Genomic DNA, 27,951 nt, shown 5'->3' on the forward strand with positions numbered 1-27,951 from the left:
CGAGTGGTTTCCATGCACTGCCTTTTCCATTCTCTGTGTTACATATTGCACGGCCATATCAGGCTTACTCTTGATATCATTGTGTCTTATGTATTGAATGACTGGGACAGGTTCAAGGTGTGGACTGATGACAGTACAGGAGATAATTATACTACTCAGGTGCACTATAAGAGTGAAATGCTTAAGCCCTTCACTTATGGTTCTGCATGTGAGTTGATGGCTGCCGCTGAATTGTTCGGTTGTCGCTTTCAAGTGTACCGAAATGGCCAAGTATTTTACACCTTTGGACAACCGCCAATGCCTCTTAAACATCTTAGATTCACAGGTGACGATTTGAGTAGTGGACACTTTGATGTTTATGAATGTTTCAACTCTCAAAAGCTGGATGCGAAGTTATCGATGAAACCCATTTCAATTCAAACGCCTCCAATTTCCAGTAAGGCTCTGCTTCGCAATGACAATTAATAAGTCTCAGGGACAGACCCTACAAAAGGTTGGCATTGATTTGAGGCAAGATTGCTTTTCACATGGCCAACTGAATGCTGCATGCTCAAGAGTAAGCTCAGCGCACAGCTTGGTCATATTACAACCAGAGGGCCAAACTGACAACGTGGTATACAAAGAGATCCTTAACAAATAATTATTGTTATATTTTCCCTCAGTTTAAAAAGGTTTACTTTTCTTCTTAATAAAAATTTTAAAGCAGTACTTCGCCGCTGCGAAGCGTGGGTATTTTGCTAGTCATCTTATAAAATATAGTAAAATAGATTTAAACTTGATGCAACTGAGAGTCTCGCAGCTGACTAGAAAAATATACTGGCGATGAACTGCTTAAATCGAAAGAGTAAGTCCTCAAGTTTAGAATCAAATGGCTTTGAGGTCAAAATAAATGAGCCACAATACCACAGAAAGAACACACTGGCTGACTCTGGAGCTCTCTGAAAGCTATTATGACCAGAAAACAATTGAAAAAAAAAAACTATTTTCTACATACCTGTTCTTTCTGCATCAGGATGCTATGCTTTGCTATTACAGGAGCATCACATTGATGACTTCTTCTCCATGAAATGGAAGGAACACATGAAAGGCTTCCTTGGTGACTTTCAAAAAATGAGGTGCCTTCAGGTGAACCTCCTCAGTGGTGGGTGAAGATGATTGTTCTGCTCGGCCCCACTCTGTTCAGTGTAACCCCTCAGTCTCAAAGCGTTCTTGCTTGTTTTCCAATTACTGTGTCTCTCTTTAAGGGAGTGAATTGTACTGGCTTTTCCCACCTAATCACTGGCTTTCTCGGCAGAGCTTTAGCTCGGACAAAATCAAACTGAAAGTGCAAATGCACAATTAAAAAATTCTATTGCCAAGAATAAGGAGCTAAAGCTTCCAAGGCCGATCACTAAACTGGACAAATCAAGTTGCACATTCAGTAGACACACAAACACACACACAAGGACCAGCAGGTCCTGATCCATTAGCTGGAAACAGGCTTGACGCACCAAGCACAATTTCACATACTGTACAATATGAAGCATTATTTTTACAGATAAGAAATATTAGCCGATGATGGAAATTTGGAAAAAACGCTTAAGAAGACAAACATGAGGGTTGTTATAAACATTGTAGTAATGAGTTATTTTGCACAGGGGAGCTCATTACTTTTTTGGCACAAGATCTGGCGAGGCTATATGGTTATAGCACTTTCACTACTCTAACTTGATGTATGCTCATGTTGGGTGAATAACAGACCAGACGACCGCTGATACTTTGTGGAAGTTTCAGTGATAAATAGGGGCCTCGTAGTATTGGGGTCATGTTCATTTACCACTTGCACTTCAGAAAAGGTCATCCACCTGAAGCTAAGCATGTTCAGGGCCGGCCATTACTTGGATGGGACACCATCTAGGAAAAGCTTGGTTTGCTACTGGAAAAGGTATTGGTGAGGCCAGCAGGGTGTGCTTAACCTGTGGTCTGAATTTGGATGCCAATGCTCCAATGCAGTGACAGGGACACTGTGCTGCTGATATGGTACTATCCTTCAGAAGAGTTGTAAAACTGAGGTCCTGACTCTCTGTGGTCAAACAGAGTTGGGTTTATCCAACCTGGTGGCTAAATTGCCCATCATGGCCTTTTCCTTTTTTTTAAACTTTTATTGAATTTATTTAAACCATGTAATATTCCATACAATCAAGTCAAATGTAACAAACTAAATTCATTTTAATCCCCACCCATGAGAAAGAGAGAGAAGCCAACAGCCACAGAAATAACGAAGGAAAGGATTCTTCTTCCCCAAAATAAGTGCTTAAAGGCCTTTTCCATTTTGGCCCCTTAATCATCCCCTGTCCGACAATAACTAATGTGTGGTGAGTGTACTGGTATGATAATGGCTGCCATCACATCATCCAGGGGGGTGCTACACATCGGGGGTTGTTGAGATGGTTCCTATGTAAAGTGTATTGTGCTTTGAGTAGCGAGAATATAAATATATAAATTATTTATATTTGCTATATGAATATAACTATTCATTTATTATTATTTACAACACACTCACTCATTCGGGGCAAATGTATACAGTCATATGAGAAAGTTTGGGAACCCCTCTCAGCCTGCATAATAATTGACTCTCCTTTCAACAAAAAAGATAACAGTGGTATGCCTTTCATTTCCTAGGAACATCTGAGTACTGCGGTGTTTTCCTAACAAAGATTTTTAGTGAAGCAGTATTTAGTTGTATGAAATTAAATCAAATGTGAAAAACTGGCTGTGCAAAAATGTGGGTCCCCTTGTAATTTTGCTGATTTGAATGCATGTAACTGTTCAATACTGATTACTTACAACACCAACTTGGTTGGATGAGCTTGTTAAGCCTTGAACTTCATAGACTGGTGTGTCAGATCATGAGATATAAAGGTATTTAAGGTGGTCAATTACAAGTTGTGCTTCCCTTTGACTCTCCTCTGAAGAGTGACAGCATGGGATCCTCAAAGCAACTCTCAAAAGATCTGAAAACAAAGATTGTTGAGTCTCATGGTTTAAGGGAAGGCTACAAAAAGCTATCTCAGAGGTTTAAACTGTCAGTTTCAACTGTGAGGAATGGTTATCAGGAAATGGAAGGCCACAGGCACAGTTGCTGTTAAACCCAGCAGGTCTGGCAGGCCAAGAAAAATACAGGAGCGGCATATGCGCAGGATTGTGAGAATGGTTACAGACAACCCACAGATCACCTCCAAAGACCTGCAAGAACATCTTGCTGCAGATGGTGTATCTGTACATCGTTCTACAATTCAGCGCAATTTGCACAAAGAACATCTGTATGGCTGGGTGATAAGAAAGAAGTCCTTTCTGCACTCACGCAACAAACAGAGTCACTTGTTGTATGCAAATGCTCATTTAGACAAGCCAGATTCATTTTGGAACAAAGTGCTTTGGACTGATGAAACACAAATTGAGTTATTTGATCATAACAAAAAGTGCTTTGCATGGCGGAAGAAGAACACCACATTCCAAGAAAAACACCTGCTACCTACTGTCAAATTTGGTGGAGGTTCCATCATGCTGTGGGGCTGTGTGGCTCGTTCAGGGACTGGGGCCCTTGTTAAAGTCGAGGGTCGAATGAATTCAACCCAATATCAACAAATTCTTCAGGATAATGTTCAAGCATCAGTCACAAAGTTGAAGTTACGCAGGGGTTGGATATTCCAACAAGACAATGAACCAAAACACAGTTCGAAATCTACAAAGGCATTCATGCAGAGGGAGAAGTACAATGTTCTGGAATGGCCGTCACAGTCCCCTGACTTGAATATCGTCGAAAATCTCTGGGATGATTTGAATCAGACTGTCCATGCTCAGCAGCCATCAACTGTAACTGACCTAGGGAGATTTTGTATGAAGAATGGTCAAAAATACCTCCATCCAGAATCCAGACACCCATCAAAGGCTATAGGAGGCGTCTAGAGGCTGTTATATTTATAAAAGAAGTATTGATGTCATATCTCTGTTGGGGTGCCCAAATTTATATTTATGCACCTGTCTAATTTTGTTATGATGCATATTACATATTGTCTGTTAATCCAATAAACTTAATGTCACTGCTGAAATACTACTATTTCCATACGGCATGTCATATATTAAAAGGAAGTTGCTACTTTGAAAGCTCAGCCAATGATAAACAAAAATCCAAAGAATTAAGAGGGGTTCCCAAACTTTTTCATATGACTGTAGGAACAGCTCAACCCAAGCTGTGCACCTTTGAGAAACTGAAGCTAAGCATGCTGAAAAAACAATGTAGACACGGGGAAGACATGCAAACTCCACGGTGGTGCTGTTTCACCCCTCAAATGATTGGTGAGATGCTATTTTATTTTGTGAGAATTTTAAACTTGAACTGTCAAAATGTTACAGAGGTTTGACACACAGGGTAAGCAAGGGTAGGCATTGCAACAAAATGGGAAAAAAGAAAAAATACACGTGCATACAGTAAGAATGTTTTCAGAAATGGGAGATCATCAGTCACGTTTGGTTGGCTAACAGCTCAGTTGACCCTGAATCTCTTCCCAATACCCTTTACAAGATGTCAAGGTCTCCACTACAACTACACATCTTGGTGATTTATTCCAGGTTCCCAGGACTCTTTGCGTGATAAAGTGCCTCCTGGCGTCAGTCTTACATATGCTTCCACTAATTTCTACTGGTGTCCTTAAGTACTTGATTCATTATTTGAATAAATTAATTCTGCTGGATCAACTTTATTGATGCCTTTGAGAATTTTGAAGACCTGGATTAGGTCCTCTTGTAGTTTGTTCTCAAGACTACAGAGATGTAATTTCCTGATGTGATCACTGTAGGACATGCACTTCAGTTCAAGGAGCCACTTGGGTTCTCCTCACTGAACAGCTTCTACAGCTGCAGTGTGGTTACCAGAACTGTTCACATGCTTCAGCTTTACCAACCCAGGATAAAGGATAACATCTCCTGCTTCGTGCTGAGTAGTTTTTACAATATAACCTACAATCTTTCTTGACTTTTCAATTGCTTCTGCATATTGCCTAAACAGTGCGAATGTTGCGTCAATTTAAACCCATGTTTTGGCTTTTCAGATGCTGCTTCATTGTGGATCAGTTCCTTCAATCTTTTATTAATAATTTATGTTCCTTTTGACTGAGTGAAGCCATTTTCACTTTTGTCTGTTATGCTGCATTTTCAAGTATTGCTCAAATTTTGAAGATTGCTCACGGGCCTCATTTATATAGCTTGCATTTGCGCAAAATGGAGGTTCGAAATGGGCATACACAACTTCCCACGCAAACGGGAAAATGACGTGGAAGAGTGTGTATATTTACTGTAACTCGGACCCATCCGTATGAAACGTTTCAGAGAAAGTGGGAAATGATGACACGCTTGACCAAGTAGGGAAATACAGCTAAACCATCTAAATGATGACGTGCACGGATAATAATTCATATCAGTAATAAGTTATAATGTGCATTGATGTGACAAACATATTAAACCTCAAAAACAATGTACCGACTCTTTTAGTTCAATTTTAAGAGTTCCAATGCTGCGTATTTGCAATGAATTTTCTTTTTCTGTCAGTTTAGATGAGTTGTTGTCACTCTTCAGGTAACTGGCCAACAAGTCAGGGATATTTCAGCCAGGCTTCACTCTGTCATGCCCACTGTGCTGGAAGCCTTAAACTGACCGACGAAATGCTACATCCAGTTCTCATGTGATGTGGGTGTACATACACGCTGTACCACATGTAGTTACCAACATAAAAAGGCAATTTGCAGCAGTGTCCGTTTCTCCTAACATAATTGGAGCAATTTAATGTACCTATATCAGCTGATTTTGTTAACCGTAAACAGTTACATTCTGTTAACATACAAGTCATCTATGATGCCAAGATAAGACTGACAACCATCAGGACTGCCCAGGCATAATGCTGCATAAAAAGGCATCTTGAATTACAGGTGCCATTTGAAGATCAACATCAAAGAGTGTAGGTGTGCTCTACTTCCTCCTCCTATTACATGCACACTCTCGCGGTGACTAGCGATCCGCTTTGTCAACAGGTATTGGACCTATTTTGTTTTAGTTCAGGCATGGTGAGGTTGGAACTCACAACATTTACAGCAACAATAACATGCTGCAATTCAACATACTTGCTCTTATTGCTGACACCCATACTTAGGCTACCAAACAAAGGCTTTTTGCGAGCCTTTTATGTAGAGACGAGAATTTCTATCTCACACTACTGGACGCGTCATGTAGGAAGGTGCTCTACCAACCAAGGGCTACAGCATTGTGGTTGTATATTGAAACGAGTAACACAGAAAAAGGTTTAGGAATCCACTCTGTATACCTGGAAAATAAAGGAGAAAGTTGCAAACGATTATACACAAAACAAGTAATCTCTCAAGAATGAGTCCAGTGCTGGACTAAATTGGATACAAAGGGTGTGGGGCATTATAGAGGGGTGCCATCTGGGTTGAAGTGACGTCAAGCAGGGGATTGGCAGGAGGTCTGTGCAGGAACCGGAAGTGGGGTTACGTAGTCTTTTCTTCTGTGGATCTGTTGAGGAAGGAAAAAAGGCATTAGAGTGCACTGCCGACCCTTGGTCCAAGGTAACCACACATTTAGTCAAGCCAATCAACAGCCTCCCATACACGTGTGTGCGACAATATGTATGAGATTGATTATGTGGTTTTTATAGGGTGGAACTGGGAGAGTTTTGAAGCACGTTAATAAATGCACATTTACAAGATGATTGTAATTTCAAAATGATAAATTACATAGAAATGTGCATATGCCAGGTTTTATTGAAAAATCTGACTTTTTTGGTGAATGTGTTTTTCTATGTTTTTACGCCTGAAAGCATGCCGAGTTTTATAAATGAGGCCCCTGGTCTTTTTGAATGATTTTTTGCTGTGTCCTCAGAATCTGCTATTGTGGCAGTTTTACTGTCATCTGCAAATTTCACAAAGTTTACAAGAATCAGAATCAATGCCATTAATATAAATTAGAAAAAAATAACAGTTCAAGAATAGACCCCATTAGACTCCATTGATGACCTCACTCAATTCTTCTCTTACCAGTTGTCTTTGGCCTGTTAAAGTTTCCAAATGGCTGCAATTTTCCAAACTAATCTTCAATGCATTATCGTTTTAGAGTGGTTTTGAAAGTCGGAGTAAATTATGTCTTATGTTGTGCCTTTGTCTAAAACTGCACATCCAAAGAGATCATAACAGATTTCTCTGGCAGGATCTTTCTTTCAGAAACCAATGCTGGCTGTTATTCTGTAGTCTTCTAATTTATTTTTGTTTATAGTTTCTGTAATTTTGCATGGTTCAGAAATAAGGTTTATATGTCAAAAAAACACTTTTAATTACCGTATATACTCGCGAATAAGTCGAGTCTTGAAACCCGCAAAATTGATCATAAAATCAGACCCCGACTTGTACACCCATTCAAAAATACGACACTGATTTTTTTTTTGCATCTTCTTACCTCCTCTAATCTCACATCAGTTTCTGAGACACATCAAATTTTGTTGCAGCAGCACAGCTACCAATTTCTTTCTCCACTTCAACGACTTTTAATTTAAAACCAGCTTCATATTTTCTTCTGATCAAACGCTCCATCATAGATAAAGGATGCTCTTACGATAAAGGTGTATGAGTGTGTGAGATACAAAAAACACAAAACAGTGCAAACGTTGTTTCGGTATAGTTTGAGTATTACCGTGTGGTCACGTAGGCACAATACATCTTAAACAAAGGCAGAGTGCTCCGTGGTTACTCTCTCAGGTGGGCATTAGCATATCATAATCTTTTGGACCAATACTGCGAGTTTTCCACATTCGACTTATACGACTGTCATTATAAAATACCGGAAATTAAATGGTAAAATCAAGACCCAACTTATCCGCGGGAGAACATAAACGCGAGTATAGACGGTAATTGCTTTTGATAGAAACCTTCCTTTTATTTGTAAAAAAAAATTCTGATGGCATCTGTAGCTATGGCACATACCCATGTAAGATGGCAATCATGACATCACATAAAGTGCCATCTTAACTCATGGACATGGTGGGCAGCTGTCTGTGGACCCCATGAGCATAGGGGCCCACATTTTTTCTGATGCCTATGTATGTTTCTGTTTTGCTATCAAGACAGAGGCCCCAGTGCTCTACTTTGCCCGGGGACCTATGATGGTGTTAAGACAGCCATGATCACATACCCTTTGGAGTGACAGTGTATGCTCCTGGAAGTTAAAAAGTATCATAGTTAAATTTCCAGTAGATAGTGACCAGGAAATGAAAAAATGTGGGAAGAGGCCTAAGCAAAAAGCAGACAAAGGAGAGAAAACCAAAAGTGGCCAGAGAATCATTTGGGAATCAAGCCCCAAAACACAGAACAAAAATAAAGGTTGTAAGACTGACGCTATATAGCACCTGGCTCGACACAGATTGACATGGAGGCATGTGTAAAATAAAATAAACTATTTATTTTCTTCCCCAGTGGGCACACGTCTTCCCCGTGTCCCACAAGCAATACACAGTCCCAGCACTAAGCACACCAGTACAACAAGCACTTTCCTCTCCTTGGCACCACCACTCCTCCCAAGCAACCATGTCCTCCTCCACCCGACTCTGGCCACTGAGTGGTGGTTGCTGGCTCCTTTTATAGTTCACCCGGAAGTGCTCCAGGTGCTTGATCACCGAGTTCTGGCTGCACTTCCGGGTGTGATGAATCTGCTGCCCACACGGGCTCAGTAGTCCCAAACACAGCACCCCTTGGCGGCGCCTGTGGGACCCAACAGGGCTACACCCAACTCCAATTCCCAGGGAGCCCTGTGGGAAACCGAGGCACTGCTCCACCCCAGGGGGGCAGCCATCAGCGTCCAGGGGGAGGTATTGCACTGTCCAGGGCTGCTCCCCCTGAATATAGTGTGCAGGGGCGTCCTGGCTGGGCATGGATGCCAGCCGCCTGCCACAAGGTAAAAAATGAAATTAATTAACAAAAGAGACTAATACTATTGTGTTCTTGTTGGAGACTTTGATATTCCACCAGTAACAAGAAACATTCAGAAGAGATTTGAGAAAAGGATCCAACACACAACTTGTGTGCTGCCATCTTTTATAAGAAGATCAAAATGACACAATTTATCACGGGCTCGCTATGTCATGTGACCAGTAACAAGAATAGCAATAGTAAATAATGTGGCTGAGACCATTACAAATGGTATGGACCACAAAAAACAAAACATATAATAGTGATTTTCAGATTAATGGTGTCATTATTTATATTTTTGAGTCCTCAAATACCACAATTGTTTAATTCCATCATTAGGTCCACTTCAAGCGTTGCTGTAGCATGGCCACTGAGATCGTGACCCATATGTAATTGACGCTATGGGATTAATTTAAATCTTTATCTGAACAATTGCATACCAAAAGTTTATTATTATGCTCTTTTCTCTCATGCACTTTCTGTTTGACCCTTCTCTTTTCTCGACCACGATTATTGTTTCTTGTATTGGACTATTGTTTCATTTCGTTTCGCTTTCTACTTTTGTTTTGTTTTGTTTTTTATGAACATTTCCTGATTGTGCTCAAAAAGTTTACCCACCAGTTTGTTAACAAACCAATGAAGAAAGGTCTAGCTGTAGACCTCCAAGGCTCTACAATTAATTAGTTCTGCTAAATAGCCAATTGGATTGCATGTTTCTGTAACACGGCTTACATAGTGGAAAATCAGAGAAGTTCACAACTCTACCTGACAGTATTGCTACCTGAGAGACATGACGCGCCCACTACATTTGTTATTATTCATGAGTCAGCTAACCCTTCCACAGCCCTCTTGTTAACTATAGTATAAGGATGTTTTATGAGAATGAAGCCTTTGAAGTGAGTGTTTTCAAGAAAGATGCAAATGACCAGACATATGTGTGCAGTTTGATTGGTGGCTCAATGGAGCGGAGCTCTAAAAGTTTGCAGCTAGACTCTAATGGATTAATGACGAAATAATGTAAAAATTGCAAAAACAAAGGACAAAGGTAAAATAATTCCAAAATTGGGAGTAAGAGGGTACAAAACTAAGATTACAAAGGTCATAGCAACAACTACTCAGAAAGGCAAAAACAATGATCAGTTAAAGACAAAACACAGAAAAATGTAAATTGAAAAAATAATGTAAAGATGACAAAATCTTCCCTGGACCCCTCACCAACAGTCGCCACACTGGTATCCAACCCAGTATCTCCTGAGCTGTGTATGCCTGCAATGCTATCCATTGCACCACCAGGCTAAGAATCAATTTTAATGTTCTCAGAACTTTCTAAAGGGTGTTGTGGTCAGCAACATTAAAGTAAGCACACGGTGGAATGGTGGAATCCAATACCAATATTGTACAAGATGTAGCAAAGCCAACTGGAAATCTGATGTGCTAAACAGCTGGATTTATGAAAAGCAGTCCTGAAATAATTTGAAAATTTTCAAAATGGATTATTTGAAAGGAGACACCCATGATCCTGATTTGCAGAGAGTGCATCAAGCTGTCTTGTTTAGTGTCATGTCGGTGTCTCACCAGTTTCTTAACAGAGTTGTGTGTGCTGCCTGTGAGCAGCCTGACCCCTGTGCCTGCACTTAAAGACGCTGCCACCAGCCTGTGGGCTCTTTCTTCTAGCAACTAAACCCTGAAACTCCTGGTGCTCCCCACTCATTTAGCAAATGGCTATTTTTCATGAGGTTAGTGTTAACCCTCATCCTACCGACACATGTTACATACACAAACTGCCGACTGAGGTCTCTGGAGACCCCAAAGATAATCTATATATATACAGTAAAAGCCAAATACCACTGACTCACTCATCACAAAATCTCCCAAACCATGAGGACTTGGGACTTGAAATTTGAAATGTAGGTTACCCTTGGCCCATAGGTGCTCGCTAAGAAACGGCTTTAAAAATTTTGTGGTCCAAGCGCAAAATTCCTTATAGTTTTTTAGACCCATTTGTATGTCTGTCTGCTTTTCATGAGAGAACTACTTAACGGATTTAGGTCAGGTTTTTTCCTATAATTTTCTTGAACATTCCGTTGATTTTGTGACTTTCTCATCATGCTATGTATCATAGTTTGTTTGCGGTACCGATTTATTAGTGCAAATCCAAGAGAGACTCATCGGGCTGCGGGTGGGTCGGGACCCTCCTCACTCATGCGTCTGCCTTGGGGCGTAACCTTAACTCCGCTTAGTTAGTGAACGAAAGCACTTCTTAACAGATTTAGATTTTTCTTTTTTATATAATTTGCTTCAACATTCAGTTTGATTTTGCGACTTCTCTCATTGTGCTAAGAATCATAGTTCGCTTGCAGGAGCGATATATTTGTGTTAATCCGAGATAGAGGCTGCAGGGTGAGGGTAGGCAGAAGAGTGACGTCAGGAGTAGAGAGCTGGGCAGGGCCCTTCTCACCTCCTGTTTCACTAATACATGGACGAAGTTGCAGGGGATGGATAGTTTAATATAAGAAGCAATCATTATAGCAAAATAATAATAACAGTAAAACGTATTTCTTATCAAAGCAATATTAATTATGTAAATAGATAGATAGATAGATAGATAGATAGATAGATAGATAGATAGATAGATAGATAGATAGATAGATAGATAGATAGATAGATAGATAGATAGATAGATAGATAGATAGATAGATAGATAGATAGATAGATAGATAGATAGATAGATAGATAGATAGATAGATAGATACTTTATTAATCCCAAGGGGAAATTCACATTCTCCAGCAGCAGCATACTGATACAAAAAACAATATTAAATTAAAGATTGATAATAATGCAGGTAAAAACAGACAATAACTTTGTATAATGTTAACGTTTACCCCACCGGGTGGAATTGAAGAGTCGCATAGTTTGGGGGAGGAACGATCTCCTCAGTCTGTCAGTGGAGCAGGACAGTGACAGCAGTCTGTCGCTGAAGCTGCTCCTCTGTCTGGAGATGACACTGTTTAGTGGATGCAGTGGATTCTCCATTATTGACAGGAGCCTGCTCAGCGCCCTTCGCTCTGCCACAGATGTCAAACTGTCCAGCTCCGTGCCTACAATAGAGCCTTCCTTCCTCACCAGTTTGTCCAGGTGTGAGGCGTCCTTCTTCTTTATGCTGCCTCCCCAGCACATCACCGCGTAGAAGAGGGCGCTCGCCACAACCGTCTGATAGAACATCTGCAGCATCTTATTTCAGATGTTGAAGGATGCCAGCCTTCTAAGGAAGTATAACCGGCTCTGTCCTTTCTTACACAGAGCATCAGTATTGGCAGTCCAGTCCAATTTATCATCCAGCTGCACTCCCAGATATTTATAGGTCTGCACCATCTGCACACAGTCACCTCTGATGATCACGGGGTCCATGAGGGGCCTGGACCTCCTAAAATCCACCACCAGCTCCTTGGTTTTGCTGGTGTTCAGGTGTAGGTGGTTTGAGTTGCACCATTTAACAAAGTCCTTGATTAGGTCCCTAATTTGTTCTAACATTCAACTGAATGTTCAAGCAAAAATAAGGTCATCTAAAGAAAAAGCAGATTATTATTATTATTATTTTAGCAAAATTACAATTAATTTGCATATGTTGCATATAATATAATTGAAATAAACACACAGTCATTCAAATGTCAACAATTTTTATTTACATATTCTTCTCTTTTATCTTTTTAAATTAAACTCTTCAACACTTCTAAATTGTATTTTGTCTTTCAGTGCAAAGGAAATAAAAAAAATGAAAACTGAACACACTACTGGCAGTCATAGCGCACAATTTGCTTCATGCTATGCTCAGTGCATGCTGACATGTCACAGGAGGAGCAAACAGTAGCTATCTTCCTGTCTATGTCTCAGTAGCAAAGGTGACACCTTTTCCGAATAGAGTTTCCACCCGAACGTTGGACAGTCACATCTGCAGTAGGAGTTTTACTCATTCCCATAAGGGTCAATACTGCTTTGATTGGGGATTGCAATGGTGGAGTTTCAGCTTTCCTTTTCATGTGTGGCATGACCAATGCATGCCCCAGTTGCCTCAGGAAGATCCAGTGACATCTGCAATTTAGGACTAATTAGAAACAGTGACTGAATAAATAGTTAAATAGTAAATTTCATTCTATCATCTCCATAATATTGCCTGCCTCCGTCCATTTCTGTCCTTTAATGATCCTCAAACTCTGGTTCATTGTTTCATAATGTCTCGTATTGATTACTGTAATTCCCTCTTCATTGGCCTCCCTGCATAATCTATACAGAAGCTACAGTACATTCAGAACTCCGCAGTCAGAGTCCTCACCCACACAAAGCGTTCCGCTCACATCTCCCCTGTTCTCTCCCAGCTTTCATCAAGGGTTAAATTCAAGATTCTGCTTCTCACCTTCAAAGCTCTACATAACTTTTCCCCTCTCTACCTCACTCAGCTCCTTGAGCAGTAATCTCCTTACTGTCCCACACACCAGACTCTCCACCCTGGCAGGGAGGTCCTTCAGTGTTATGGCCCCTCAACTCTGGAACTCTCTTCCTCAGTATCTTCAAGATTGCTCCTCTTTGTCCACCTTAAAATCTCAACTCAAAACTTTCCTCTTCTATGAACTTTTGTCATCTGTGTAATTTTTTTTTACTCTGTATGTAAAGTAACCTTGGGTTTGTGAAAGGCACTCAATAAATGTAACTTATTATTAATATTAGTTACATTTCTTAAACCTGCATAAGTGAGATTGGGCAATTTTGACATTTGTATATTTAAAAAGCAATAATCAAAGCAGAAAGAGAAAACAATGATGTGACATTATTAGGAACAAACTGCTTGACAAAGTCATAAAAAATTGAAATGATAAAAAACACCTGTGAGATATGACAAAATAGATACCTCTGGGGACCCCAAAGAATCCAGTCGGTAGGATGACTGTTAACAAAAGCTTTCGTGCAGTAGTGGAAGGAAATATTGACAGCGATACAGACTTGCAAAGACTTACTAACCTGCTCTGTAATCTTTATTTATGGTTGCCTTTCACAGCAGCAGCATCATAAAATGGCTTTGCTTAATGCAGTTAACAGGAGTGAAGCAAATTTCATCTTATAAAATAAGATGTGATAGTAAATGGGCTGGAGCAAGAGGTGCCCTCCTTACACCTCTCATATAACTGCTGGAAAGCGTTTTATTGAAATGCATAGAAAGCCACAAGAATGTGATCAACCCAACCAAAATGATGATCATGAAGCAGCTGTTTGAGGGAATGAGAGTTTGGAGAGCATGCTGCATATGGAGGATTCATGAAACCATGTGTCGCCATCCTTTGCTGCATGTAGAGTTTGCTGCCTGGTAAACACCATATAGCAACTCACACCAACATCATGCTACAAGGCTTTGAGTCAGAGAGCAAGTCACACTTAATGACTATAGTTGCAGGATCTCATTGCCTTGCAGATGTCTGACTACATTACAAGGAAAAACAGTGGATGATGGATTGCATGACTCCTTGACAATACAGTTTCAGAATTCTAATTGTGTATGGAAGGTATCACGAGGCCAACGCATTTCGGCAGCTTATCAATGTGGAGTACACTTCAACAAGAATTGGAATACTTTGTGAAGGTGAACCAACAGCATGGAGGTCACTCAGGCAGTTGTTATTGTCAGTGCATTCCATTCCAAAGTGAACAAAAGAAAGAGGACACACTGTAAAACCTGGAGAAAAACAAATTTGCTTGGTCACAGAAAAATGAGTTATACATATTATACCTCTGGTTCAGTGCTCATTGGTTGTCAGCTGTCTCACACAGAGAAGTTCACCCCATGACTTGTGATAAGATCAAGCCTGGTCTTGGGGATGATTCAAAACCCTTCAAGACTCTGAAGGGTTATGTAAAACAAGAACACAATAATAACACTCCCAAAAATGAACACTGACTATGAAAACTGAGCTCCTGACATCTATGGCATGGTGTTATAAAGTGAAAGTGGTGATAAGCCACACAGACTGGCAATTTCCTAATTTTCCCTTTAGACTCCCAGTGTACTATGCAGGGGTCACCCACTCATTAAAAATAGGTTATTTTATCTCAAGCCCACTGATAGCCCCAAAGACACCCGGATACAAGTCTCCAATTACATTAAAGAATATAAAAGGCATTTTGCATGGCCTTTTATACTGGTTTAACTTGGAACACACTAGCAGCTGTAGCATATCATTATCATCATTGTCAAGGAGAGTCTCTGGTCCAACAGGAATGTGGGCAAGCATCTTATCTGCTACTGAGTTTTTGTCCTGGGTCCTCAGCTGTGCTCAGATGGCTTGAAGTGGAGAAAAGAATTTCAAAGGCTGGACTTCTTGATGACTTCTAAAAAAGACAACATTCACATGTTAGTCATTCTAGAGCAGTGTTTACAGTATATTGTGTCAAGTCAAGTCAAGTCAAAACAGCTCGGGATCCCAGTTGGCAACCCCCAAGGCAGACACGTGGTCCAGTCCCACCCTCCAGAAATGACCCTCTATGTGACGCAGCCAGGTGTTACGTGGGTGACCCCTTGGCCTGGTCCAGCCACTTGGGTCCCCAACAATGAGGATCTTATGAGCCGGATCACCCTTGGGGAAATGCGCCATATGGCCGTAGTGCCGTAACTGACGCTCCCTCACAATGCAGGTAATGTGTCTCATTCGGGACTCTATGAGCAACCGCTCATATGATACAAAGTCAAACCAATGGTACCCAAGGATTTTCCAGAGACACACAGTACCAAAGGAGTCCAGTCTTCGTCTCAGGTCACTGGATAGCGTCCATGTCTCGCAACCATATAGCAAGACAGGAGGCACCAGGACTCTAAAGACTTGGACCCTCGTCCTTTTGCATAGATATCGGGAGTGCCACACACCCTTTTCCAGCGACCTCATAACCCCCCATGCTCTCCCAATCTGTCTACTGACTTCATAGGAAGAGTCACCAGAGACATGAATGTCACTGCCGAGGTAAGCAAACATCTCAACAAGGTCGACACTCTCTCCGCAAACAGACACACTGCTGATGACTGTGCCCAAGAAGTCATTAAAGGCCTTGATCTTGATTTTTTTCAGGACACTCGCAAGCCCAGACACTCAGACTCCTCGCTCAGTCTCTCGCGCGCCCCGATCAGAGCCTCCATTCACTCCGCTAAGATCACAGCATCGTCAGCAAAATTGAGATTTGTGAATCTTTCTTCACGAACAGATGGCCCACAGCTGCTGGACCCCAAAAACTTGCCCAACACCCAGTCCATACAAGCATTACACAGAGTAGGAGCAGAACATACCCCTGACGAACCCCAGAATCAACTGGGAAAAATGCAGAGGTCCTGCCTCCACTTTGTACAGCACTCACAGTACCAGTGTACAGGCCAGTCATGATATCCAGAAACTTCGAGGGGATCCCGTGAACCCTCAGGATGTCCCACAGGGCAGCTTGATCAACTGAGGCGAATGCTTGGTGAAAATCGACAAAAGCTGCAAAAAAACTCTGCCGATATTCACGTTTGCGCTCTATGAGAACCCTCAGTGCCAGGATGCGGTCGATGGTAGACTTCTTAGGCGTAAAACCAGACTGATCCAGTCGCTGGTAGGTAAGCAAGTGATCATGGATCCTATTGAGGATGACCCTACCAAGGACCTTACCCAGCACAGAGAGTAGTGTTATCCCCCTGTAGTTGCCGCAATCCAGGCGATCACCCTTCCCTTTCCAGATAGGGACGACCAGTCCCATTTTCCAGTCAGTTGGGATGATGCCAGTCTCCCAAATGGAAGCAAAGATTGCTTGCAATGCCAGGAGTACCGCCTTACCAAAAGCCTGGAGAAGTTCACCCCGGATACCACAGATCTCTGTGGCCTTTCCCCAACTCAGCTGGTTCACCACCTGTGCAATCTCAGTGAGATTGGGTGGTTCACAGCTAATTGGAGGATCAGCCTCAAGAACTGTGGACCCAGAGATATCCAACGTCCTAGCCGGAGGATCAGCTTTGAACAACTGCTCAAAGTATCCATCCCAGTGGGTCACAACTGCAGTGTCATCCGTAAGGACCATTCCATCAGCTGCCCTGACTGCGACTCTCCAAGGAACAGATTCAGATGTGCGTAATGCTTCGATTCCTCTGTAAGCAGGACGTGGGTCGCTAGACCACAGATGGTGTGTCTCTTGCTCACAGATTCCTCTAACAAACGCCTCTTTATCTGCCCTCAGAGCCCTCACAGCCATCCTTCTCAGTTCCTGGTACAGACTAGAGTTGCCACTGATCCATACGCTGCGACTCCTCTCTATGATATCCAAGGTGCCCTGCGAGATGAAACACCTCCTTCTGGGAACACCAGTAACACCAACACAACCCTCAGCAACCTTCAGAGTCTTGTCACAGAAGGTCTCCCACATCACATTAGGATCGGCAGTCGTACCCAAATCTGAAAGTTCCTAACACAAACTGCTTGCAAACTCATTAGACACAGCCTGATCTTGGAGTCTGGCCAAGTCCAGGCTCATTTTCCTAGCAGGTGGTAACCTACTGTACCTAAGCTGGATCCTAAGAGGAGCAACAACAAGTCTATGGTCAGAATTCTCAAACTGGGCACATCTGTAGACCCTGCAGTTTTGCAAGAGCCTCCAGCATCTGCCCACAAGGATGTGATTGATCTCCTTCACCGCACCACCAGTATTGGATTATCATGTCCAACGATGCAGTTCAGGGCGCTGGAACCAGGATCCAGCGATTCGCAGCCTCTGACCTTTTGTAAAGTCAAGGAACATGGAGCCACTTTCACCACAGTCACCAGACCCATGGGGACTGAGACAATCCTCATAGCCAGCCCTGTCAGTGCCAGTGGCTGCATTGAAGTCGCCCATGACTAGAGGAGTGGCACCCATCAACCACCGAGCGAAGCTGTGAATAAAATGACTCCCTCACTGAGACATCACTCACCGTGGTCGGAACATACACTGAGACAACAGACAAGGCACCCAGGGAGTGCTGTAATCGGAGTCCTATAATATGCTCGTTGAAAGGAGTGACATCAGACACCATTGGAAGAAGCCAATCCACTACAACAACAGCTACTCCCCGAGTATGACAGCCATCAGACCGACCAGACCAATAAAAGGTGTATCCACCTACAGAGATCTGGCCAGTCCCTGGTCTGAGCACCTCAGAGAGTGCCGCCACTGAAATGTGGAGTTTACGCAGATGTTCCATGCTCCCACCCATATGGGCTGCCTCAAATTGGGACCCGAGTGCTGCCGTGCAGCGGGTGACGCCTCAGCACCACACCAGTTCTGATCCCCAACAGACCTGACTTCATTTGGCTCTCCAACGGTTTCGACTTTTCCGGGGATGGGGTGCCCGAGGGCTTTCCCCCATCCCCTTCATGATGCGAGCAGCCTTCCTATGGGCGGCTGCAGCAGAGCTACTCCCGCGGAGAGCAAAAAAGAGTCCTTTGTGTAGTCTCGGAGCTTTGTGAAGTTTTTTTTACGGTGGCCGGAGTGCTAATCCTGCCACCAACCCCCATGATTTCCTTGCAAGTTGGAGGGCCGCTTGCAGGGCCGGATGCAGTTTAACGTCATACCCAGGACACATATATTGTATATGTACTGTGTATTTATGCATCTGTTTACTTATTTAAAGAACTTCTGTAAAAAAGATGGATTTTCACAGGGTGACAAATAAAGTTTGTTTATTGATAAGGAGGTCTGTTTGATAAAAGATGTGATACATCAAATGCTCACAGATGCAGAATTTATAAAGCTGATGGACAGTAAAATGAGGCTAGTCATCCAGCTTCAAAATTAGTTATTACAAAGTATTAAAATCTGAGTCATTAGAACAACAGAAGAGGGAGATCTGATCAACAATAGCATTTCTAAAGAATCAGACCAGAATACAGCAGGGTGTAGAAATCTGATAGAAGAAGACTGAATGGCCAAAGAGTTCAAACAATGAGATTTGACAGAATTACACTCAGGAAAGATAAAACAAGTGAGATTAAAAAGGAGGTGCAAGTACCTGAATGTGAGAATTGGTACGATGTTTGGTAAAATATGGTAACAAATATTTTGATCACGAGATATGACAGAGTCCAGCTTTGGTGGATTAAATCTGTAAAAGAGGGAGACCACATGCAAAATACAGTCAGTGGTCACTTTACAAGGAACACCTGCATGTTAAAGGAAAGTGCCTCTGTCTCAAAATTGCCAATCATGTGGCTTTAAATTTCAGTATTTACAGGCACCAATATCTATCTATCTATCTATCTATCTATCTATCTATCTATCTATCTATCTATCTATCTATCTATCTATCTATCTATCTATCTATCTATCTATCTATCTATCTATCTATCTATCTATCTATCTATCTATCTATCTATCTATCTATCTATCTATCTATCTATCTATGGTCAGATGGCTGGCCACTCTCCACTAGAGCCTCAAAGGTGTAATGGTTTAATGACTGAAAAGCGTGCAGTGAGAAGCAGTTCTGTTATTGAAGGAGGTGAGAGGAGAATAGCTAGACTTGCTTGGCCTAACAAAAAAGCCACAAATACTTATTAAACTAACAGCTCTTTACTACAAAAGGTGTGCAGAAGCATACAACATATTAAACATTGAAACAGATGGGCTTTAACAGTAAAAGACCACACCAGTTAAAGACCCCATCAATAGCATAGCTCCATAAATCTGTCCTGCCTTGTATAAACATGCAGGCTGATTGTAGTACTGTAATGATATGGGGTTAGGTTATAGCAATTTTCCAAAAAGTAATTAAATTCCATTTACATCCCTTTCTCTCTTTCTCTGATGTAACGTAAAATTCTGACAAGACTAAGTTCCAATCTTGTTTTCTAATTTCTCTTTGGGTATTTACATTTTAAATGGTCTTGTTCTGGAGCTCAATAGTACATCTTGGTGCAAACTGAAATACTTTTAAATGTAGGTGTAAATTCTAAATCAGTCTATTTTTAAAATACAGTATGGAACTATAGCATAAAAATCACTTGTATGTCTGCATAGCCAATTGAAGTATAAATGACACTGATGCTCACTTCCAAATTCAGCCACTGTCTCCACAAGTGTCCCTGAGCAGGTCTGCTAACTCCTCAAGTGATTCCTCCCAAGATCCTTCAGCTTTACAGCTGGGACCCTGACTTCTAGCATGCCTCAGAGAAAGTCTGCTCACCCTTCAGTGTCCCTCCTTCTCACCTGCCAGCACAGCAACTGACTCCTATTATGATAACAAGCTGCTCTCCTCACCTAAGAGATGCCCAGTTTGACTTTGATCAGACTGCCTCTTGTCCAAGTGTGACACTGAACAAGTCTCCTGACTCTCTGTCTATCTCTTACAAGATCACCTGGGATGCCCAGCCCAACACTGAGTCCTGTGGTGTCTTTGAGTAGGACAACTTCTTTTTCCATCTTAGCCACTTCCTGCCAGTCATCACCTCTAAGCTCAGACATTGCTTGTTATTAACCATGATTACACTGCCAACACCACATTCTGATGAAGTATTGTGGTCATTCTCATTTACCAGCTGTGCTTCAGAATAGGTCATCCACCTGAAGCTAAAAATGTTCAGTCCTGGCCAGTACTTGGAAGGGAGACCATCTAGGGAAAAACTAAGGATGCTGCTGGAAGGTGTGTTGGTGTGACCAGCAGAGGGCACATACCCTGTCATGTATGGATCCTAATACGCCATTGCAGTGATGAGGACACTGTGCTGTCAATATGGTGTTGTCTTTTGGCTGAGATGTACAACCGAGGTCCTAACTCTCTCTGGCCATTATAGATCTCTGGGCATCTTTCAAAAAGATTAGGGTGTATCCTTATGTCCTGGCTAAATTGCCCATCATGACAACTGGACCTTTAATCATTCCTTGTCTCTAATTGGCTCCCTCTTTCTCACCCTTTTACCACCCAATAAGTAATGTGCAGTGATTGTACTGGTGTGATAATGGCTGTCACATCATTCAGGTGGGTTCTACACATTGGTGATGGTTATAGTGGTCTATGTAAAGCGTCTTGAGTAATGAGAAGAGCACCACACGAATGGAATGAATTCTTCTTCTTCTTCTTCTTCTTCTTATGATGATGATGTAGAACACATACAAGGCTGGTTGAATATTTTACTTAGCCAAGGTTTTCCCCTTAGCCCATTGCAATTTGCTGGAGCCATGATGGAGATACAGTACTAGAGGCCTTGAGGTGCTACAAGATGCCTTTATCCACCATTGCCTGCCTGCCTGCCCCTGCACACCATCACTTGTAGGCAATCGTGCGCGCGCAAAAAGTCGCACACTTGTTTCCCTAAATGAAATTTGTATTCAATCCTCATAAAGTGCAATGACGAGAATGAAGTCTGAAATGCAAAATCAGAAACACTGACATAGGAGCAGCAAGATTCTGAGTATGAATTTGGCAATTTAATTCAGCAGTGAAGTGAATGTGTATTACGGAGCAGCCTAACATGCAGGTGTTGAAGCCTGCTTTGCTGTGCAGTATCTTAGTAACACAATTACTTCAGGATTTATTTATAGGGAATGAAAGAAAACAAGGTAAAAAATTCCTATGCGCCTGGTTCTCTTGCCATGAGACGTACCATATGTACACACTTTCTTTTAAAAATGAGTTGCTTTCCCTGGGAGCCATGCATGAGAATGAGGCAGCTCGCAATGTAATTATTCAGACTTCACAATGGGTTACTTTCTGAAGTGTGCAGTGTATTCTCTGACCCTGAATGGTATATTAACATAACATTTTCAAACCTGCTTAATCCAATTCAGGGTCACTGGCGGATGGAGCTGCAGTGAGGACAATGCAGGAAACAGCCCTGGGACAGGGTACCAGTACATTGCAGGGCCCACTTAGACTCACACCCAAACAAAAGGCCACTCTGAAGTCACCAGTTACCCTAACGTGAATGACAATTGAATTGCGATGAGGAAGGAAGACCAGAGAGACCAGGGGATAATCAACATAGACACTCAGAGAGCATGCAGTCTGCTGACTGACAACACTTGGTGTTAGATGTAGACCCTGGACACATGATTCATTAAGTAGCGGAGATAACCACTGCACCACGATGCCATCTTTGATCCATAATGATTACAGCAAATTGAACTTCTTAACTCTTTATTTATTTCCTAAACACAGCTTTCTGATTGTCAGCAAGAAGTGTGGAAATCCATCCCAGACAGAGTTGCAGTACTTTACAGAATAACACTCATATGCAGCCCCTTCACACTAGAGTTAACGATGACTTACACTTCTGTGCTGTAGATATGTGCATATGTTACGACATCGAGAGCAATTTTTACTTGTGTGTCACGCTGCACCGCAGGCTCATGCCGGAACGTTAATTGCCAATGTTGGGTAGCATTTAACAAGCAAATGATCCATTAAAATGCAGACAGCTTTTGCCCTTCAAGATTGCCACTTCTTTTCGTTACACATTTTCTTCTATTGGCAAACGTATTTGTTCCTTACATTTTCCCACTTTTTCATACATGTGCAACCTCCAAACCAGAAGACAAACGGAAAAGCATTTCAGGAAATATGTAGTTAGCAAACTGGCCAATCAGAGTTGTAGTGGTCTGCATAGGTTTCATGTTGACATGACATGTTGTCACATTTTTGAGTAGGTGCTTGTCGGGCTATGCTGCAGATATGCTGTAGTGGGTGACGTGAACTATTAGTGTAGACTTGACACAGAAGTATAAATCAGTCTTAATATTACAATGCCCAACCAACATAACTACAGTACATGTCTCTGGGTTGCAGAAGTAAACCAAAAAATAATCCCCAGAAGAAAGTACAAACTTCACAGAGCTTGGAATTGAACCAGGGTCCAAGGCACTTGGGAAAGCACCAGGAATCCACAATATGGCAGAATCAGATCCTACTGATGTTTTAACCTCCATCAAGTCATGTCAAGTGTGTCGGTTGTTCTCAGTGGGCAACATACAGCTTGTAGCAGCTGTGAAACGTTGAGATTCTCACTGTGTATACAGGTGCTGGTCATAAAATTAGAATATCATGACAAAGTTGATTTATTTCAGTAATTCCGTTCAAAAAGTGAAACTTGTATATTAGATTCATTCATTACACACAGACTGATGTATTTCAAATGTTTATTTTTTTTAATGTTGATGATTATAACTGACAACTAATGAAAGTCCCAAATTCAGTATCTCGGAAAATTAGAATATCAATTAAGACCAATGCAAAAAAAGGATTTTTAGAAATGTTGGCCAACTGAAAGGTATGAACATGAAAGTATGAGCATGTACAGCACTCAATATTTAGTTGGGGCTCCTTTGGCCTGGATTACTGCAGCAATGCGGCGTGGCATGGAGTAGATCAGTCTATGGCACTGCTCAGGTGTTATGAGAGCCCATGTTGCTCTGATAGTGGCCTTCAGCCCTTCTGAATTGTTGGGTCTGGCGTATTGCACCTTCCTCTTCACAATACCCCATAGATTTTCTATGGGGTTAATGTCAGGCGAGTTTGCTGGCCAATCAAGAACAGGAATACCATGGTCCTTAAACCAGGTACTGGTAGCTTTGGCACTGTGTGCAGGTGCCAGGTCCTGTTGGAAAATGAAATCTGTATCTCCATAAAGTTCGTCAGCAGCAAGAAGCATGAAGTGCTGTAAAACTTCCTGGTAGACGGCTGCGTTGACCTTTGGACCTCAGAAAACACAATGGACCAACACCAGCAAATGACATGTCACCCCAAAACATCACTGACTGTGGAAACTTTACACTGGACCTCAAGCAATGTGGATTCTGTGCCTCTCCTCTCTTCCTCCAGACTCTGGGACCTTGATTTCCAAAGGAAATGCAAAATTTACTTTCATCAGAAAGCAGCAGTCCAGTCCTTTTTGTCTTTAGCCCAGGCGAGACGCTTCTGACGCTGTCTCTTGTTCAAGAGTGGCTTGACACAAGGAATGCGACAGCTGAAACCCATGTCTTGCATACGTCTGTGCGTGGTGGTTCTTGAAGCACTGACTCCAGCTGCAGTCCACTCTTTGTGAATCTCCCCCACATTTTTGAATGGGTTTTGTTTCACAATCCTCTCCAGGGTGCGGTTATCCCTATTGCTTGTACACTTTTTTCTACCACATCTTGTCCTTCCCTTCGCCTCTCTATTAATGTGCTTGGACACAGAGCTCTGTGAACAGCCAGCCTCTTTAGCAATGACCTTTTGTGTCTTGCCCTCCTTGTGCAAGGTGTTAATGGTCGTCTTTTGGACAACTGTCAAGTCAGCAGTCTTCCCCATGATTGTGTAGCCTACAGAACTAGACTGAGAGACCATTTAAAGGCTTTTGCAGGTGTTTTGAGTTAATTAGCTGATTAGAGTGTGGCACCAGGTGTCTTCAATATTGAACCTTTTCATAATATTCTAATTTTCCGAGATACTGAATTTGGGACTTTCATTAGTTGTCAGTTATAATCATCAACATTAAAAGAAATACACATTTGAAATACATCAGTCTGTGTGTAATGAATGAATCTAATATACAAGTTTCACTTTTTGAATGGAATTACTGAAATAAATCAACTTTGTCATGATATTCTAATTTTATGACCAGCACCTGTAAATGATGATTTGGGACACATCCAGCATTGACCAATCTATAAAACAAATTGATATTACAAAATAGATTAAAGAGGGCAACCACAACCAAGAAACAATTAACATGTGTGCAAATTTTCACCCAATTACCCCCACAGTGATTATTGCTTAACTAACACTGAACATAATCCAACAAAACATTAAGCACCAAACTGTTAACGATAAACACACAATTCAGTCCACAAACAGTCTAATTCCACACATGCAATGACGATGAAAATGAATTGAGATGCCCTGTGAACAGTTTCCTGAATGTTATGAAAGTTTTGTCCTACCATGTTGGGGTGTAGGTGAAAAATGGCAACTGTTAAGAGCGATCCACAGATGTAGACATTTACCAACCCAGACAAAATCACAGGACAAGCACATAAACCCAGAAAAAAACAGGAGATGGAGTGGGGTGCAGCGTGGAGCCACAACAGATGAGTGATTGACCTTTTTGCTGGCTTTTTCTGGTGCACCTTTAAAGTCTGCAGCATATCAACAACTGCTGAAGCAACTCCAAATGCCGCCCAATGTTAAAGTACTACCGGGACTGCTGGGATTTGGAGTTCATTTATGTAGCACTGCTACACGCTATATACAGCCAGATGTGCGTTGCCTCCAGGAGCTGGGTTCTTTGAAAACTCTAGCCTTGCTGAGTTTAAAATGTCCTTACCTTCTCAGTTTTCTAACCCCTTAACCGCCCTCTGCCGGATATATCCGGCATCGTTGTTTTATTGCTAACGCCATACTGCCGGAATTATCCGGCACATTTGCCTGTGGTTATGTGAATGCCTGGCGCGTAGTATAACTGACAGTTTGGCATGGGTATTATTACTACGTTGTATTTCAACAACTCTGCGCTTGTATTGGCCGATCACGTGATGTGATTCGAAAGTGAAAGCTGTGAATATGGCGAAACGTAAACTGACTTCAAGTGAGGTTTTGCAGGCGATTTTGGACAATAATTCTGATCATGATTGTAGCAGTTCTGAAGAAGATTTTAGCGACAATGATGATCAGCAACGTGCGCTGCATGATACTGTGAATGACGGCGCATCGGATGATGGCGATGAGTGGGTGTATCCCCAGCATCTCAACTGGACTGCTGCCCGAGGTGAACTACCTTTTCTGCATCCGTTTGAGGCAACGTGTGGCTTTATTGTTGATGTAAACAATTACACTGCTGAGCAGTTTTATGAGCTGTTTGTGTCACCTGATTTGATCAGACATTTTGCTCATCAGACAAATCTGTATGCAGCACAGTTTATTGAGAAAAATCCCAATTTACCTCCACATTCCCGTGTTCGTGCTTGGGTAGACATTGATGAAAACGAAATGAAAAAATTCATTGGGATTTTGATGTTGATGGGAATAATCAGAAAACCAGATATTGAGATGTACTGGTCTACAGATCCTATGTATGCAACACCTATTTTTGCAGGTATCATGACACGTAACCGATTCTCTTTGCTGCTGAAATTCTTTCATTTGAATGACAACAGAAATGAGCCAGATAAGAAAGATCCAAACCGCGACCGCTTGTTCAAGCTACGTCCTTTGATTGACCATTTATTTGAAGCATTTCAGTTGCCCTACATGCCAGGACCGTCAGTTACAGTTGATGAAAGTTTATTGTTGTGGAAGCCTGAGAAAAGGTACATTTTGTGTTTTATTATGTGTTTGCCCATTTCTAGAACTTGCACAACATTTAGTGGTCAATACTGCTTGAATAAATGTAAAAAATGTAAAAAAAATGTAAAAAAGTAAAAAAACGAAAATTGTTCAGATTTCGCCTGGCGTGGGGAATATTTAGGGAGTTGGCGGTTAAAGGGTTTCTAAGCAGAGATGTTAAAAAGAATAACGATGCATTAGAGAAGGGGTCTCTTTTGTCTTGGTAGAGTTCTAAATTACTCTGCTTTCCCCTTTTGTATTCTTTAATGTGTAACCTTTGTCAGAATGCCTCCAATCCCATAGACTTACCACTGCTTATAAAGTAATGCACTTTATAACTTCTCTCCACCTTCCCTAATACATCTTTAACTTCAGGCAGTTATACAGAGTAAAAGACAAGCAGGAGGTAAGTTACAAATTAAATAATGTATTATTGATAATATTCGTAAAATAATAACAATAAGCAAAGTACAAGTGAATATTGGCAACCATACACCCTGATAAATGCTGATGTGTAGTTTCAGGTGGCACACAGACTTGTAGTTACTTTAAAAGTCTCTAGTTAAGTCCTCATTTCTAGTCAGCTTTCTTCAGGACTGGCACATGTCTGTCTCAATTTGGCTGCTGAGCTCTGCTCTTCAGTGTTTTGTGCTTTTCATGGTAATGATGACAGAGAATGAAAGAAAGGGGTAAAGCAAGCAAATTTATAGATTCTCTGTCCAAACCTTTACAATCAATAGGGTGTTGTGGTACAGAATGGCCCCCAATTCAAAACCAATCCCAAACAGCCATACTTTAGACCAACGGGGGCACACAGTACCTTACTTACCCCCAAAACCATTTGTTGAGCTGACGCTTGCCAGCTAGGTAGTTTGGCCTCTATGTGTGGGGTTTGGTAGTTGCTTTGTTTATGGCTTTTAGGCTCTCATTCCAAACAGTCACACTTGCCAAAGCTGGTCTGATGCTCCATCCCACACCCTGCCTTTTCACACCTGCACCAAAGACCATTCGATAAGCTGAAGCTTTCCAGTTAGGCAGCCTTGCTGTCCTGCAGAGAACCATTTGCCAAACTGGTTTTTATGGCACTCCCCCCAACATGGCACTAGATTCCTAAGTCAGTCCTGAAGACTGTGATGGTGGTGGTGGTGGTGGTGGTGGTGGGGGGGGGGGGGGGGGTCTTTAAACATTAAAGCATTGCTGTTTTCATAAATTAAACACTAATATTAAATATTACGTTTGCTTTGTCTGACTTACAAATAAAGACATACAAAATATTTATCAACTTATTCACAAAATTTCACACCACAACAGGGTGCAGCTAAGCAATCGACTCATCCTCTTTGTTCTCTGGCAAGCTTACAATTACCAAGGCATGCCTGCTTTATACATTTGTGAAAATTAATTTCTTAAAGAAATCAATCAACTGTTTAAAAATGCATTTTTTAGAAATTATATATGAATCAGACTGAACACTTAAGCGCCGCCTCTCTTTTTGTTTTAGGTAAAAAAGGTGGCCAAACTGTCATCTTGTGTACTACAGCTCTTCTACTATAAAACATTTGAACTTCCATATTTTTTTTTTGCTGTATAATCTCATTGCCATTTTCTTGTTT

The 27,951-nt window shown here is 41.7% G+C and overlaps 1 protein-coding gene across 11 annotated transcripts in view; it reads left to right on the plus strand.

The window, feature by feature from the left end:
- ptprt (protein tyrosine phosphatase receptor type T) overlaps window positions 1–27,951 on the plus strand; it is a 651,792-nt gene that overhangs the window by 281,203 nt on the left and 342,638 nt on the right. The window lies entirely within an intron of this gene.

Source organism: Erpetoichthys calabaricus, chromosome 10, assembly GCF_900747795.2.
Source record: "Erpetoichthys calabaricus chromosome 10, fErpCal1.3, whole genome shotgun sequence".
NCBI lineage: Eukaryota > Metazoa > Chordata > Cladistia > Polypteriformes > Polypteridae > Erpetoichthys > Erpetoichthys calabaricus.